Here is a 16,780-nt window from a genome sequence, read left to right on the forward strand (position 1 = left end):
CGAATTAAACAGAGATAATAGACATTAAAAATACTATTTTGTATTTGACACAATTTTAATTGATGTATGCATTCAATTATATCATGTCCTCAGTGCACAGTAATCAACTTCTGCAAGAAATAGAAACCATGATATGACAAAAACCTCAAAATATTTTTAAATTATGTTATAGACTAGGCTAAATTGCCTCTAATCATACATATAAATCATGTGGAAATATAGGTCTTTTTCTTAAAATTTTCTTCAATTACTGCATACCTGAAGTCATCTTCCACCCTGTTAGTATGTACTTTTTTGCCTTCCAAATCCAACTGCAATTTCATTGAGACCGTTTTCAAGAAGTGACTTCATTCCTTTTACCTGCTGGAATTCAACTGTACAAACTGAGGTAAGCTTCGACTCTCACTCCTAACTTTGTTTTTAGTTTTTGAAATGTTATCCTGCTTGTCCCACCCTTAAAGTTCCACCCTGTTAGGCTATGTTATGGTGAATGTTTGTCCAATCAAAAAAATGTAAAAACAAATCTGACATAGTTATAAAAGTTCTGTTCATCTGTAGAAGGTTAGCTCCAAATGTTGATCACTCAAAGAGCTATGGCTAACTTAACTCAGAATTTTCCACCCTGTTAAATCTATAAACCTAACAGGGTGGAATGTGAAACACATTCTATTCATCAAAAATTGTTTTGCTTGTTTCAAGAAGAAAAAAAATATCTAAGATGGCATAAGGGACATATACTATCCAAGAAAAGCTTATTATTTAAGCTTTAAGCCAAGTTATTGTTTAACATTTACATTATGTTGTGATAACTATGTATATGTCCCTAACAGGGTGTAATATTTTTATGGACAGTGTCTGAACAATCTACCAATAATTATTATTATAGAGTCCCTGAGCTTGACCTATATGTATTCCTTATAGTTAAACATGTCAAAATTTTGATAGAATGCTAAAAACATGAAAATCATGTCCTTTTTCCCAACACTTATAAAGCCAAAATGTCACCGCATACCAGGAATGACCCACATATTACTTTATCCTTTGTTTTAAAGACTAAAGGCACTATGATCTTTTTCCAAAAAAAGCAGAGCCGTGGTAAACATTAAAATGTGAGAACTTTACATGCAACTCTGTGTAATTTATACTGAATGGGTTTTTGCTTATTTTTACACCGCAACAGGACATCCAAGGTTTCTTTAAGACAGATTTCATGCAGATAACGTTCGCCGACACACAAACACACACACATTCAATGTTTGTGTTGAGAAAAAACCATGTTAAATGACTAATTAATGCCTAGGCAATGTTTTTTTATTTATTAGAACAAAACTGTGTGGTCCAATCAATGTAAAATACAAAATGATTTTCAGGCTTTTGTTCGGTGCCACATTTAATACCATCTATATTAGGTCACTGAGCGTTGCAAAGATTTTTTTAAATCGTGCTTAATATTTTCTAAACAAGTATTTATTTCCATTTGAATTTTCTGATTTCCCATGGGCCCCCCCTTACTGGATCTTGGTCCCCCCTGTGCCCCCCCATTTATAAAATCCTGGAATCGCCCCTGGTCAGGTGGTACAAGTAAGCTATATAAGTTGTTTACGTTCATTACTATTGTAATGTTGTGTGCTTCGAAGTAATTTCAAAGCACAATTTGAGGTAATTTAACACCGTCTTGTGAAGCTTTGCAGACTCTGCTGTGCACGTTCATGTCTTTTGGAGGAGCCATGGCTTTGGAGATCGCTCTGATGGGAGGCTGGAATCAAATGCTCAAAGCTAGCTTGCTACCGACATTGCCTACTTGGAGGCCAAAATTGATTGTGGGTGTGTTGTGCAAAATTGCAGATTATATCTACAAATATACTGTACTACCATTAAAAGTTTTGGGATTTCAGATTTTTACTGAAAATAGTACATTAGTACACTTTGATTCAGCAAGGATGTTGATAATGTTACAAAATATTTGATCTGAACTTTCTTTTGAAGATTCTACTTCAAAAAGAACTTTCTTTTAATCAAATAATTCTGAAGAAACAAAACGGTTTACACAAACATATTAAGCAGCACAACTGTTTTCAACATTTATAAAATTTTGCCTGAGCAGCAGATCAGCGTATTAGAATGATTTCTGAAGGATCATGTGCCACTGAAGACTGGAGTAATGATGCTGAAAATGCAGTGTTGCCATCACAAGAAATAAATTGCACTTTAAAGTATATTGAAATTGTACTAATATTTCAAAATGTACTTTGATATTTTGCAGCTTTGGCGAGCATTAGATACTTAAAATCTTACCAACCCCAAACTTTTGAATGGTAGAGAAGTGTATTAGCCTATATACATTTACTATATTTGCAGTTAAAAGTGTGTTTAGATTAAACTATGATAGAACCACCACTTGTGCCCTTTAAATATGTATGATGCTCCTACACTCTAAAAAAAGATGGTCTTTACAAGAATGAACAGTTCTATTTAGTACCGTATCGTCCTGAAGAACCCTTTATATGTGCTAAAAATGGTCTTTTGTGTTAGAGTTTAGGGTTCTTTATTCCCGCCTTTTTGTGTTTCAAATCTGTAACTGTCAAAGCCTCCTCATTACTGATTTTCTGGACCTCAGCTATACAACTACACAGACTGTCAACATACTCTCAGCAGGTAATTTATTTATTTATTTATTAAAATGTCTATAAATTATAATTTTAAAAATTATACCAAACATTTCCTAACAATTATGTATTTTTCTATTTTTAGTTTAACAGAACATGTAAGTGTGAGCATCTCTTTTCTCTTTCTCTTCTCCACAAAGTAGGCTAACAGAGATATGGAATTTATGACATATATTTTTTTATGACTTTATGCCTAAACATACCCAGTCACAAAACAACGTTTGAGCTATACCATGGCTTTATAGCACTGTTTCCTGTTAACATGGTAAACGGCTCATTCTGTCAATTTTTGCAAATTTTGGCCTTTATGAACATAATTGATTTTACATAATCAAATGGAAGAGACACAATGTAACTCTAAACTCAGTTGTGTATTTCAGATGCTGTCACGTATCAAAACCTCATCATCTGCAGAGAGAAACTGCCACTCAGAATACACACATAATGAAGGACGTAAAGACATCATAGGGAATTGTGAAGATATTTCACTGGAACTCCGTCTTCATTACATCTATATCGTGTTCAATGTCAATTGTTATTTATTAATGTATTCAGCTATCCTCTGTTGTCCACTGTAATTTTTGCTACGATCTGCCATGTCAATAAAAAATAAAAGTCCCTAATCAACACAACATGCTGTTTTTTTAAAATGTACAACCAAAATATAGGCAACAAGATAATACCAGGCAGATAGACGGCTAAAAAAACAATATAAATAAATAAGTTATAAATTAAAATTATAGTAATAATAGTAATATTAATAATATGAAGATACTAATATTAATGAAAATAAATATCATTGAAAAGGTTATCTATAACACCATTAAATGTCCTATATACCACTTTTAAAGCATGTTTTTTATGGAACCTCATAAAAAGGGTTCTATTTAGCACCAAAAAGGGTTCTGCTATTGTTACAAGCCGAAGAACCATAATATGGTACTGTTTAGAACCATTTTTCTTGAGAGTGTACTTTACAGTGGAGTCATGTTTTTGCACAAACTGCATTTCTTGGAGTGACAGTGCCTTCCACACTATATAAGAGAGTTAAGAATTGAGAGATTTGTCTTTTTGAGGAGTGGTTAACCACATGAGAACTTGGTTAATCAGTCTATGTGTGTGTGTGTAGATTTGAAGCAAGGGGCTTACAGATGATAAATCACAGGCTCTGTCGGACCCTGGGGTCTGCCTGGCCCCTGTCATGGAAAAAACTGAGAGTCTCTCTCTCTCTCTCTCTCTCTCTCTCTCTCTCTCTCTCACTCTCTCTCTCCCTCTCACACACACACATTTATAAACACCCACTCAGACAAGCTTATTAATGTGAATAGCAGAGGAATCTGTGCTAATCTAATCTAATTAACCATGTGCAAAATCCCATGAACAAAGCCTCAGCAGACTCTAAGCACTGTTTGAAGGGCAGGTCTGCTCTTTAGCTTCATAGCTGTTTCGTAATCATACAAAAAACTTGAAAAGAACTGGGAAAGAACAGGATCCTCTGTGATTTCTCATAGAGTTAGGCCTAATTCATCATTTATATACTACACAAGTATGCATGGATCTTTTCACAAGTTTCACAAGACAAATGAATGCTAGTTTTTTTAAGCATTACATTGATTAAAGCACTTTAATTTTTAGCTCTCTGTCCCCATACTAATTACTGTGCTGCTTTATGTTAACACCACATTACATACCAAGGGCTTGGAGCCAGAGGGGCTTAAGTGGCATTTTGGGGGTTTATGAGTTCTTGATATCAAAATAAAGGTCTCGATGAGCTCTATCCAATGGTGCCAAAAAAAACTATCTGAGATCAAACTGTATTGAATGAAGCAACAAAAGAATAAAGACCTAACACAAAAGTGTGAGTAATTTTTGGAGCCAGAAGGGCGTAAGTCCACTTACACCCTTCTGGCTCTGAAAAATACATGCAGGACCCACATTTTTGTTCAGAGCCAGAAGGGTGTAAGTGTAGTTGGTGCCTTAAAACAGTGTTCAAAATGGCTGTATATTATATTAATATGTTAATCATAAAAGGGATTGTTCACCCAAAAATGTAAATTCTGTCAGTATTTAGACACCCTTATGTTGTTCCAAACCTGTAAGACCTTCGTTCATCTTCGGAACACAAATTAAGATATTTTTGATTAAATCTGAGAGCTGGATCACTCCTACATACTAGTCCATACGCTTCTTCATTGAAACTTGCCGGCCCCGAAAAGTCATTAAAGACATCGTTAAAATAGTCCAAGTGACTACAGTGGCTCAATCTTAAGTTTATCAAGCGACGAGAATACTTTTTGTGTGCAAAACCCCCCAAAAATAACAACTTTATTTCAACTATTCATTTCCTTCTCTTGGGCCTCGAGTCAGTTCACTAGTTTAACAGCGTAGAGCTTCTGTGTTGTACATCACTCGCATCACCCACATGACCAGCGTCGGCCAATAGTGAGCCTACGTGTGACGTAGCTCTACGCTATTACACTTGTTTAACTGACTAGAGGCCAACAGAGAAGGAAATTAATAGTTGAAATAAAGTTTCAAAAAAGTTTGTTTTTGCGCACAAAAAGTATTCTCGTCGCTTGATAAACTTAAGATTGAGCCACTGTAGTCACTTGGACTATTTTAACGATGTCTCTAATGACTTTTCGGGGCTGGCAAGTTTGAATCCCAGGAGGAGTGATCCAGCTCTCAGATTTCATCAAAAATATCTTAATTCGTGTTCCGAAGAGGAACAAAGGTCTTACGGGGTTGAACAACATGAGGGAGAGTAATTACTGACAGAATTTACATTTCTGGGTGAACTATCCCTTTAAGATTGAGCCACTGTAGTCACTTGGACTATTTTAACGATGTCTTTAATAACTTTTCTGGGCCGGCAAGTTTCAATCCCTTAGAAGCCTAAGGAGGAGTGATCCAGCGCTCAAATTTAATCAAAAATATCTTAATTTGTGTTCCGCAGATGAACGAAAGTCTTACGTGGAAATTAATTACTTGTTCAAGTGTTATTCAAGTGTTAATTATTCAATCAATTCCCAATTTGACCAATTATTTGCATTGTTCAGCAGATACGCCCAATATGCCCAATTTTTGCTATATTTTTTTTATTTTAAAATGTTTTAGAACATGTTCATTGTGTTAATATGCCATACGTTGTTTACTTAAATACTCATTCATGTAAGTATGCCTGTTGTTGTTGTTGTGGTTTAAGGGTTAATAATACAGGTGATTAAAGTGTGGTCAATTTTTTTTTGTCTCTCCTGTAAAGTTTGTCAAAAGCCACTTACGCCCCTCTGGCTCCAAGCCCTCATTACGTGCAAGAACACAGTTTTTCCTACTTTAATTTACAACATCTAAGGGTCCGTCTGACATTAGAAACCCTTTCCCTCTGCATCAAACATCGGTTCCTTGTTTTATCAGTGTATCACATACCATCAAACTGAGCCAGGATAAACAGGAAAGAAGGGATTATTGCAATTTTTCATCTCCGTCTTTCCTCCTCTTGCATAGAATGTGGTGGTCAGGCTCTGAAATTGTTTCCACTTAATATTTTTTTTTATAAAAATGCTGTTGCAGCTCAAGGGGGATTATTTCCCCAATTACCTACACCGCGGCTCATTTACTGTCTGAGTCCTGCTTCTTCAAAACAGAAGTTGTGTCTCCAACCGAACACACTGAAGAAGTTGACTCTTTTACTTCATAAGTAAAAATGTAACATTAGCTGAAACAAGTCACTGTAAAATCAACCTTTTTTGTTTCATAAAATTGACTTTGTTGTAAACATTTCTGGCATATAGTGCACAAGCCGTCCAGCATGCTATTAAAAAAAAGTTTAACTTTGTAATCTTAAAAAAAAAAAAAAATAGAATAGAATAACTTGCTCTGCTTCCTAAACAACTTTCCTTTCATATAATATTACAAATCTCTCAATCCGCCCCTTAAATCTGGCTCCAATCGGGTATATAACTCCCACTTTTCACAAGCCAATCAATTCCTCATGGATATAATCAAGTGCCGCACTACAAATTTTTCTAATTGAATATCCTGTTTAACTTGGAAATCCATCAAATTATGGAAATAAAACAGTTTGCCGAAAAGACTCATGAGCATTTTTAGTAAAAACTATTTGAATATTTTTACAATTAAATAACATGCTATGCTTATCTTGTGGCTTTATGGGTAATATAAATATCTGAGTACCCTATGGATAAATTCACTTAATCATTTAAAATTTTACAGGGTTTAGGAAAAATATTCATAACTCTCTTCCTTTTTTATTGAAAAAAGCTTTAACTTAAAAACGATACATGATGTTTTATCTGTAATCTCATTCAGAATATGAAAGTCAGACTGCAGCACCTGCATGCTTCTCATCCATCCATGCATCATTTAAACCCGACACATGATGAGGCTCTGATCGGCTGTGGCTTGTCTTGAGGAGGGAGTTCTGCAAACAGAAACAAATAAAAGGGTTTCATAACATGTCTCCATGTGGATGAAATCTGTGTTTGACAGTGGACTGGAAAAAAAAGAAAGAAAAACGAAGAGGATGACTGTTGTTTATTATGTCTAAGCATAAGGCACTCATCTCATTGAAATCAAATTGAGGGAAACGCTGCTATATCACGTACAGCATCTGAGATATGATGTAACTCAACACCGGGAAATCTGCAATTCTCTGAGACTGATTTAAGAGGAATCAGGAATCTCATGTTTGATGCCACATGAATCTGGCTGGACCGTGAACGCAGCCATTAATCAAGCTTTCTGTCTTCATACGGGCCTTGCTGTGTTTTTAACCGCCTGTTGAGTGGTGTGTGTTTTAGTTCTTCACCTTTGCCCACACTTAAAACAAACCCCTACAGGCTTTAGTGGAGTCCAGCCCAGAGGAACCGAATCTAGCTGAAGCTTTAGAACGGCAAGCCCTTGTGGAAAAAGAAATATAGCATACTTTATAAAAGTACTCACTATATGAAAATAATATACTTTAAAATAATAAGGGATACACAGTAAAATCGGCAGTGTAAAAATTCCAGTGTTAAAAGTTATAAATTCCTAAAGAGTTAAATTAACAATCTACAATGTTAAAAAGTACTCCTCTTCAGTGTAATTACAGGGTGCTACGTAGTGTAATTTTATTTTTACACTGAAAGTGCAAAAAACCGCGCCGAATTATATTGACTCCGCCCCTCGATGACTGCTGCTGCTGCCTCGCAAGACAACAACGCCATTTTATCTTCATGCGACCGAGACGGTAGGTTGAATTGCTTTCTCTTTCTAAAATTAAATAGTAAATGCATTTATTAACATTTTTAGTAAACTATGGTGGTGAACACATTTAGAAATGAGTAATTGCGCGTTTTTGTATGGATTAAGGAAGCTCGTCAAATTCATGAGATGCAGAGATGTACAGAAGAAAAAAGAAGAAAACATTTCTCATGCCGATTTAATTCAAACTTTTAAAATACATTTGTTGGAATGTGCTTACAATTTGTTATGTATATATATTTAGCTTCTTTCATTTTGGTTTGTTGACAGCCTTCATGAAAGTAAGCATTCCCGCCTCCAGTCGCGCCGAGGCCTGGGTTTACGACGAGCCTGGCACTGAAGCTGATGAGGAGGTCTGAAGCAGCACTATTTGGGCTTTTTTTCTGCGCAGATGAGAGAATTCTTAAAATGGTAATACATTTTATATATTTGTTTTGTGTGTATAAAAGTAGCTGTGTTATACATTAAAACGTTAACCATTCCGTTTTCGTGACGCATGCGCATTATTAACGCAGTCAATGTTTAACGTTAAGTGTGAATGACATAACTTAATCTCTATGTTACTTGTTCTTAGCAGCACTGAATATCATGTCGTCATATCTGCGTCAAGACACAAACTTCCTACCATCAAGTTTTTTTTTATGACAGTTAAATTCAAACATTGTAAAAGTGAGCTAATCTATAAATCCGTCTGTCTTCCAGTTCAGTTTACAGGTATTTGCGTGAGCACTGGCAGAGCATACAGGTACTTTAGCTTGAAATCAGTCTTTATCAATTCATACTGCATGTTATTATAAATGATGTACTAACTATTTATCTGTCTGTATTTTATTAATATGAATCTGTATTTTCTGTTCACATTATAAATAACATTAACAAATTATGGGTCAAATAAATTCTAAACAACATGTCTTTAAATCGAATGAAGGAAACTCCTCTTATGAGATTGCAACAGAAGTGAAGAAAGCAACAGAATGCTTAAGATTAATCCATAATTGTGAGTATCATTAGCCTATATTTTATTCTATGTGCAGTACAAATTTTAATACATGACAAATGAACATGAAAAATCTAAACCTAACTGGGCAACCACACAATGCCTTTGTTCAGACCTGGAATTTACATGTGTCGTTGGTGATTGATTTGTCTTGATTGTCAAAATGGCATAGTGATTGATGTGTCATCATGAATTGTGTAAATTCAAGATATTAAACTGCAAAAAGTTAAAGGGTTAGTTGACCCAAAAGTGTAAAATTGTCTTTTCTCACCCTCATGTCATTCCAAACCCGGAAAGACTTTCGTTCATCTTCGAAACTCAAATGAATGTATTTTAAATCTGAGTGACTTCTGTCCCTCCATTGACAGTCCACGCAACTACCATTTTGACGCTTCAAAAAGGTCATAAATGGTTCATAAAACTAACCTATATGAATTGAGCGGTTTAGTCCAATTTTTCTGAAGAGACTCGATCGCTTTGTGATAAATAGATTGAATTTAGACTTTTATTCACATATAAACATTAATCAAAAAACATAAACAGAAGAAAAATAAAATTTGGACTAAACTGCTTGGTTCATATGGATTAGTTTTAAGATGTCTTTATGAACTTTTAAAAGCGTCAAAGTGGTAGTTGCGTAGCTGTCAGTGGAGGGACAGAAAGCTCTCAGATTTCATCCAAAAGATCTTCATTTGTGTTTCAAAGACAAAAGAAAGTCTTGCGGGTTTGGAACGACATGAGGGTGAGTAAATTACAGAATTAAAATTTTTGGGTGAACTAACCCTCTATTAAAAGAATGTGGCCTAGACCTCATCAGAACAATCGAATCTCAATGCGTCTTGGGGGCGTTTACACCTGTACTTCGAGTTGTTCACTTGTGCGTCACCCAAGATGAATGTTAATGCCAGGTGTGAACGGCACTACTCTGCCCGGCACTGAGAGAGATTGGGTTGTCATTATGCTATGTAACTGTTGATGTTTTTTTGTTTTTTGATTTTTGGTTAGAAGACCTCAACTAAGTTCCTGGAAAGGCTTCTCCCAAGAGCTTCAAGGACCTGATTGACTCTGCAGAATCTGTTGTGAAAGATGATGAAACTGATGATTCAGGTTAGACTATAATTCAGAATAAGATTATCTATATGCGCACATGCATTTTTTGCTGAAGTTGTCACATCTGTAATTTAGAATGGGGAAGCGATCTTGCATCAATTTGTCTCCTCCTTGATTTGATTCCACCATCACCACAAGGCTGCAAGAGACCTGGAAAGATGTGCTCATATCAAGCTGAAAAACACCTGGTTGTCTTCAAAAAGGTAAATTTGGGCATTTCTGTCACTATTTACATTACATTTATTCATTTAGCAGACGCTTTTATCCAAAGCGACTTACAAATGAGAACAATACAGAAGCAGTTAAACTAACAGTAGGACAACAATAGAGGGAATGCATTAACGTCACTTTCCCGCCGGAACACGCCCCCTCAGCCGGACTGAGTGGCAGAAGAGCAGCTGCGTGACTGGATTTAATAGGGGAAACTGCGAAAACGCAAGTAAAACAAACGATTGTCAGTTTAAACTAAAGATTGGACTCAATATAGTGTCCCTTACAACTTACTAAAGATCCAGTGATCCATGGATATTAACATGCAGCCAGGAATCGTGTTTCCTGACATTTATATGTGCCTGATTTTGACACCGGGGAAATACATACAGCAAATTTGCCTGTGAACGCTTTATATAAATACAATATAGGCAGGTCTAAATCCAGGTGATCACTTATATCAATGTTATGTATATAATCATATCGTCTAGACTTAAAACTTGTATAGTTTTTTGTCAGTGTTTATTTAAAAATGTCAAATTATACAGAATATACAGTGGTAAATATTTGATTGATGAGTTGTCACTGCAATATATAACAATACAATATATAGAGAATGATTTTACCACTAAATCCAGCATATTGACACAAAAATGATAACTGCAAATCCACCTTTCGCTGCCTGGAGTCCAGTTGTTTCTATGAATTGCAGCTATCTATTTGCTTCTCTGTTCTGTAGCTTTAGGTAGTCTGTAAAAATATACCACATATTTCTTGTCAAATCTAGTTGTACAGTCAGTCTCAAAGCTCTTTCCCGTTTTAGACACGTTTTGTGTGTTTTTCCGCAGCATTCACACTGAAAACCAATGCTGCCGCTCAGTCTTTCTGCCACTCAGTGAGCGGAACAGCAGCGACTTCCGCTTACTGTGACATCATGCGCATTCCCTCTATACGTAAGTGCTATAACCCCTCTCAGTTTAATTTTAGTGCAGTTTTTTTTAATTTTTTTTTATATATAATAGAAGAGAAGAGAATTTATTGTCTGCCTCAAAATATTGCCATTTGGGTTGACTGTATTGTGGAAAACTATAAAGACGGCCAATTGGAGAGCTGACTTTGATTTGTTATTTTTGTCTTTGGCAGAGACCAGCATACAAAAACACCTTGATTGCATTGAACCGACCACACAGCATACCTGCTCGCTGCCGGTGGCAATAAACTCAAATACTACTACTGCATTCATGGATGGTACACAACTGTCGACAAGTAGTTTTCTGCAATCTTGTTCAAATCTACCTGTCATATTCGTTCATGTCTTGGCAAATTAGATGATGTTATGCTTTTTTAATTTATTTTTATTTTTTTGCTTTTTCTTTGCAACTCCTCATGAATGTGATAATTTGACCTTTTCACATCTGGCATATGTTTTAAAGGAGCCACTTTGCCCATTTGTTGAATAAACTTTGGATTTGTACATCTGTCTGAAGACTCTTGATTTTATGTCTGATCTTGTACATTAACACTATAATAATGTAAATTGTTTTTGCACTGAACAGAATACTTTATAAATGACACTTATAGTGTAATCCAATGGATTTAAATCAACACCAGGGGTGTTAAAACCCCATGGTGTAAAAATTGTAAGTGTAACACTTGACACTCGCAGTGTAATTTTTCTACACTGTACGGTGCTATATTAACACTGTAAATTCAACACTATGAACAGTGTACTTTTTACTCTAGATAGAGTGGGACCATATATGATCCGGAGTAGTGTTAAAATTAACACTTTAAGTGTTAATTTGACACTGCGTTTTTTACTGTGTAGTTCACCCATCATGAACACAAGAAGATATTTTGAAGAATGTTGGTAACCAAACAGTTGATGGGCCCCATTGACTTACATAGTATATGGAAAAAGAAAAAAACCTTTAAGTGCAAACTGAACACTTACTGCATGTCATTTACAATTAAATGAAAATGTATTGTGTTTTACATGCATATTAAATGCAATTAGCTGAACTTAGTTTTTTTTGGACAAACTTAAATAGTACGTATTTAAACATAATGTCATAATACTTGACTTTGAATTATGGTTAAAGTGTACTGCTGAATATACTGACAAACATTTATGTAAACATCACGTTTATCTAAACTTCTCATGTAATTAAATATAATTATTTGTAATTACACTTTTGTGATTATAAAGTTGCAATTTAAAAAATAACTTTAAAAGTAATATCGAATAACAGTTAAATTATAAACAAGTATACAATATGTGCTTAAGTAGGCTTATTCAACACATCGAAATACATACGTACCTTCAAGTACTGTAAAACTTTTAAGTTGACATTTTAAAAGTGTACACTTATGACCTTTTATTTCATTAATATTATATATTATACATTTAAGATTTGAAGTGCTCTACAAGTGCACATTCAATACAAATATAAGAGTACTTCTTTTACAGGGATCACTTTGATTGACATGAATAAGAGCAAATTAGATTGAGACTTCCAGCATCAGGATCCGGGTCAGCCATTCTAAAGACTATATGACCACCTCAGCATCAAAGTTATTGATTAATATGATTTTATAATAAATATGATAATGATTCCAACAATACTATTCGTGCCTGGAAATGTGACATGAATGATTCATTCACATACTTGTATAATTTCTTCCATACAAACATATGTTGTGTGTGAAGTGCGTCTGCACAAACGGGCACGTCAGGCCATGGCCGCTGGCAGGACAATAAGCAAATCAGCATAACGCATGTTTCCTTTTCCAAGGCGTACTGTAGATTACAGTAAAAGCTCCGACACATGCTCAGAATCAGCAAGAGAAGCAGGAAATGAGAACTGAGCTTTTCCTGGAAGCGCCCACCCTCATTGTTATTTCCCGGTTATGTGCCGTTCGTTGGGAAGAGGGGTGGTATGATAATTTAAGGGATGGAGGGTAGGATGCTTCCTAGTCTTTATCATGTCCCTACATTGACAGCTTCTCTTTGCTTCTGGGTTGAGCCAGAGAGCAACAACTGTTTGTGAGCTGAAATTGAAAACATGTAGCGGAAGAAAAGGCAGGATCTGTTTACTGACAGCACCGGATGAAAACAAACTGTAGGAAAGCAAAACTTTGGTGTCAGAGAGTGCAGAATCTGTCATGGCAACTAAAAGCAGAGCATTTTTTTTTTTTTACTTGAACGTCTTTCCTCCTGAGAAAAGTACTTGTATTTTTAACATCCCTGGAGAGCTTTTGAGTCATTGAAGACAAATTATCATTGAAGATTATTCCAGACAAAAATTGCTGGACAGGATATCTACTTGAGTTTTATTTATCCAGTGAAGTATTTACAGGACATCATCTCTAATGCAAAATTACACAGACATGACAAGAACATGATTATGCCAAAATTATGTAGTTTGACAGAATTTGTAATGCACTTCTCCAAGCTTTTAAAAATGGCATTGCAATTCTGTCCACTTGACAGACTGGGGAAGCAGTCCACAACTCTCTCCCATGGCCTGCTGGCCTTCTTTGATTTATCTATGATTGCTGAGACAGAAATAGTCGGCACAAGCTCAAATCACGGCACGGACACACAAACATTTAAAGGTGCCAACATGAGAGAGATAACCATCAGTTCAGCCATTTTAGCAGGACTTCAGAGATTTTGCAGGACTTTTGCACACACACACACACACACACACACGCACACGCACACGCACACGCACACGCACACACACACACACACACACACACACACACACACACACACACACACACACACACACACACACACACACACACACACACACACACACACACACACACACACACAAAATCCAGCCAATGCCTATCAATGACATTTCAATCAAGCAATCCAGGTCAAGAAACTAAGATGTTCTTTGAGAACACTGGAAAAATGCTAGATAAACATGGTTAAGATTTCACCACTCATAAAAACCCCACACAGTACGCTGCAGCCAGGAAACTGGCCTCTCCATATTTTCTTAGGCAGCCCCCCACCCATTTCTGCCTTAAACACACACACATAAGTTTTAAACAGAAGATGATATTCTACATCTAATGGTGTGTCAAGACATTGTGACTGCAAATTTATGACAATAAATGTTTGCCTGCTTTGGTCAGATTAACTGCTCCTTCAAACCCTATAATTACATGGTCAGAGAATAAACGATTTACACCGGCTTCAGAATGGAGTGTCTTTTTCCCTATGGATAATTCTGGATCCCTTTTGCCTGTCTGCTATGTATTAGCATCTTTTGGATAAGCCGATTTGTGGCAAATGTGAATGAACTGCTGCCTGACAATGATGCCCTAGTTGTTATTTCCATAATATTATGATTTCTTTTGTCCAAATCTAGACTTCCAGGTCTCAGTATATTAAACCACCACAATCTTTAACCAGCAGTAATTTTGGAGCTCTTTGTACAGTTGCATCATGAATAGATGCAGTTATGCAGTCTATTCAGACTGTAACACTGAGAGACCCCAGTAACAGATGAAGCCATAGCAGGGGTCCCCCACAGATCATCATGCAATTACACACATAATCTCTGATCTAAAAAGAAAGCACTGTTGCATTATGGGAAGCCTTTGTTTGCAAGCTCTTTGATGTGATTTTCAGTGTTTTCTGAGGTTATGAACACTGTTTTCCACTCTCTCTCCTACATACACTAACAAGCCTGTTAAGCCTATTCCAACATCAAACAAACAAAGCTAAGCAATTCCAACCACAGTTTCCGATATTCCCTGGAAGCAGCCTTTCAAATTCGATCTGTAAGAAATTCCATCATAGTCTCAAAGAAAGCGAACAACCATCCGTCTGTCGCCTTCCAATCTTATCATCATCTGAATCTCTCCACATCCCCCCTCTCACTTTCACTCCTTCTCTCCATCTCTCTCATACTGATTCATGAGATAGCCCGACAGTCTTTGTCTGCGTGTGAGCACACGCCAGGAAAGCACATAGTTCAAACAGTCGTAAACGGAGTCGTTCTCCTTTATTGTTTTTGTAGTTTGCTACACTTTGCTGTCAAAACTACACAAGTTCTTCATGTTTTGGCATGAAAACTGTGAAATCTTAAACTTTTTTTGCTCCTTAGGCTTATAACTAGTTCACTTAACTCAGAGCATCATGTTTCTTCAAGTGACCCTAAACGACACTTGCAACCCCCTTCTGTGAGGAACGCTTTACCCCATACTGTCCTAGGAGATCCAAAATGCCGGAAACCACAACAATACCTCAATATTGACAACAAGGCCGTGTTGTGTTGTTTTTGGTTTGGGGGACAGTTTAAAATTCTACTTGAAGGTTACTATTGACTGCAGTATTGTATCATGTTCGGCTACAGATCTGTCAGGATGAGCAGCACGGTCTGGACTAGGTTGTTTTCTTTTTAATTTCTTCATAACCCTCTTGCTGGGAACTTTCCCTTTTGTTTGACTTTGTCTTAGGTTACTGAGAGTAGCACAATGGTCGTTTCTCTTAGTTTGTTCTCACAAAATCTTGCAATATCATGAGTGGGCAATAGAGGGCGCCGTTTTAAAGAACAACAAGTTAAACATGTTATAATGGACACAGCAGGCAAGGCACCAAAAAGAGACCAAAATTAGCACAGGCTCACATATGAACAAAAAAGACCTTCAAATATAAATGAAGACATTTGTTCTCGACTTAATCATGATTCATGAGCTCATTCGGGGGAGAGCTGTGAAATGTCAAAGCGTCAGTTCTCGGCCTCAGAAACACGAAAACACGCGCCTTGAGGAACCTTGAGGTGAAAGACATTACCCACTCCATCATAAAAAGCAGCTTGACGGCATATGAGAACGCAGACTGGTCTGTCAGCGTGTTTGTTTGGTTGAACGTCCAGTTGAAGGGTTGAGTCTGACGATGAGGTGAATGAATGCAGATACGAACTATGACAGCGCTGTGACCATAAAAAACACACATGCTCTTAGGCTTATGCTTCCCAAGGCATCCATTAAAGAAACAACCAGAACATTAACATTTAACTGTTTTATTTCCACTATCCTAGTGCACAATATATGTGCTTCAAGCTCTGGAGCAGATCCAGGAATATTCGGCACTTACCAGCCAAGAATGTGAAAATCACCCTCAGACCCAGAGCTCTGCAACAGGTAAATGCATCTGCAGGTGGCCACAGGTGATACAGAAGACATGTACGAAGAGAAAATATCTCAATAACAGAACACACAATGAGAGAAGGCAGATGTGGGCTCACATTGACATTCACCATGAGAGTAACAGTCAAATAAACCCGCTAAACGGCACATACGGTCAATGAGCCGTAGAAAAACACAATTAAACGGGATTATCTATCATTCAGACTGATTCTCACTGAAGCTCTTACCGTAACTAGTGCACGTGGGGTAAACTGCGAGGAATATTTTAGCTATAGCCGTTCATTAGCTACATTTCTGTAGCCAGATATATAATTTAATCATTCATCAACGCTTGCTGCTTGAAAACTAACTGATACTG

The 16,780-nt window shown here is 36.5% G+C and overlaps 1 long non-coding RNA gene across 4 annotated transcripts; it reads left to right on the forward strand.

The window, feature by feature from the left end:
* The first annotated feature begins 7,882 nt into the window (after window positions 1-7,882).
* LOC143732963 (uncharacterized) lies at window positions 7,883-11,476 on the forward strand. 4 transcript variants are annotated; one of them, XR_013201220.1, is made up of 7 exons: window positions 7,883-7,914; window positions 8,199-8,339; window positions 8,631-8,673; window positions 8,857-8,925; window positions 9,931-10,032; window positions 10,111-10,238; window positions 11,389-11,476. It is a non-coding gene; the product is annotated as an uncharacterized LOC143732963 (long non-coding RNA). The 4 variants fall into 4 exon arrangements; XR_013201219.1 differs by lacking the exon at window positions 7,883-7,914 and having other exon boundaries at window positions 8,147-8,339; XR_013201222.1 differs by lacking the exon at window positions 7,883-7,914 and having other exon boundaries at window positions 8,147-8,339; window positions 9,934-10,032.
* Window positions 11,477-16,780: the final 5,304 nt, after the last annotated feature.

The sequence above is a fragment of the Siphateles boraxobius genome, unplaced genomic scaffold (genome assembly GCF_051911475.1).
Source record: "Siphateles boraxobius isolate OS27281-9 unplaced genomic scaffold, OSU_SipBor_1 9, whole genome shotgun sequence".
NCBI lineage: Eukaryota > Metazoa > Chordata > Actinopteri > Cypriniformes > Leuciscidae > Siphateles > Siphateles boraxobius.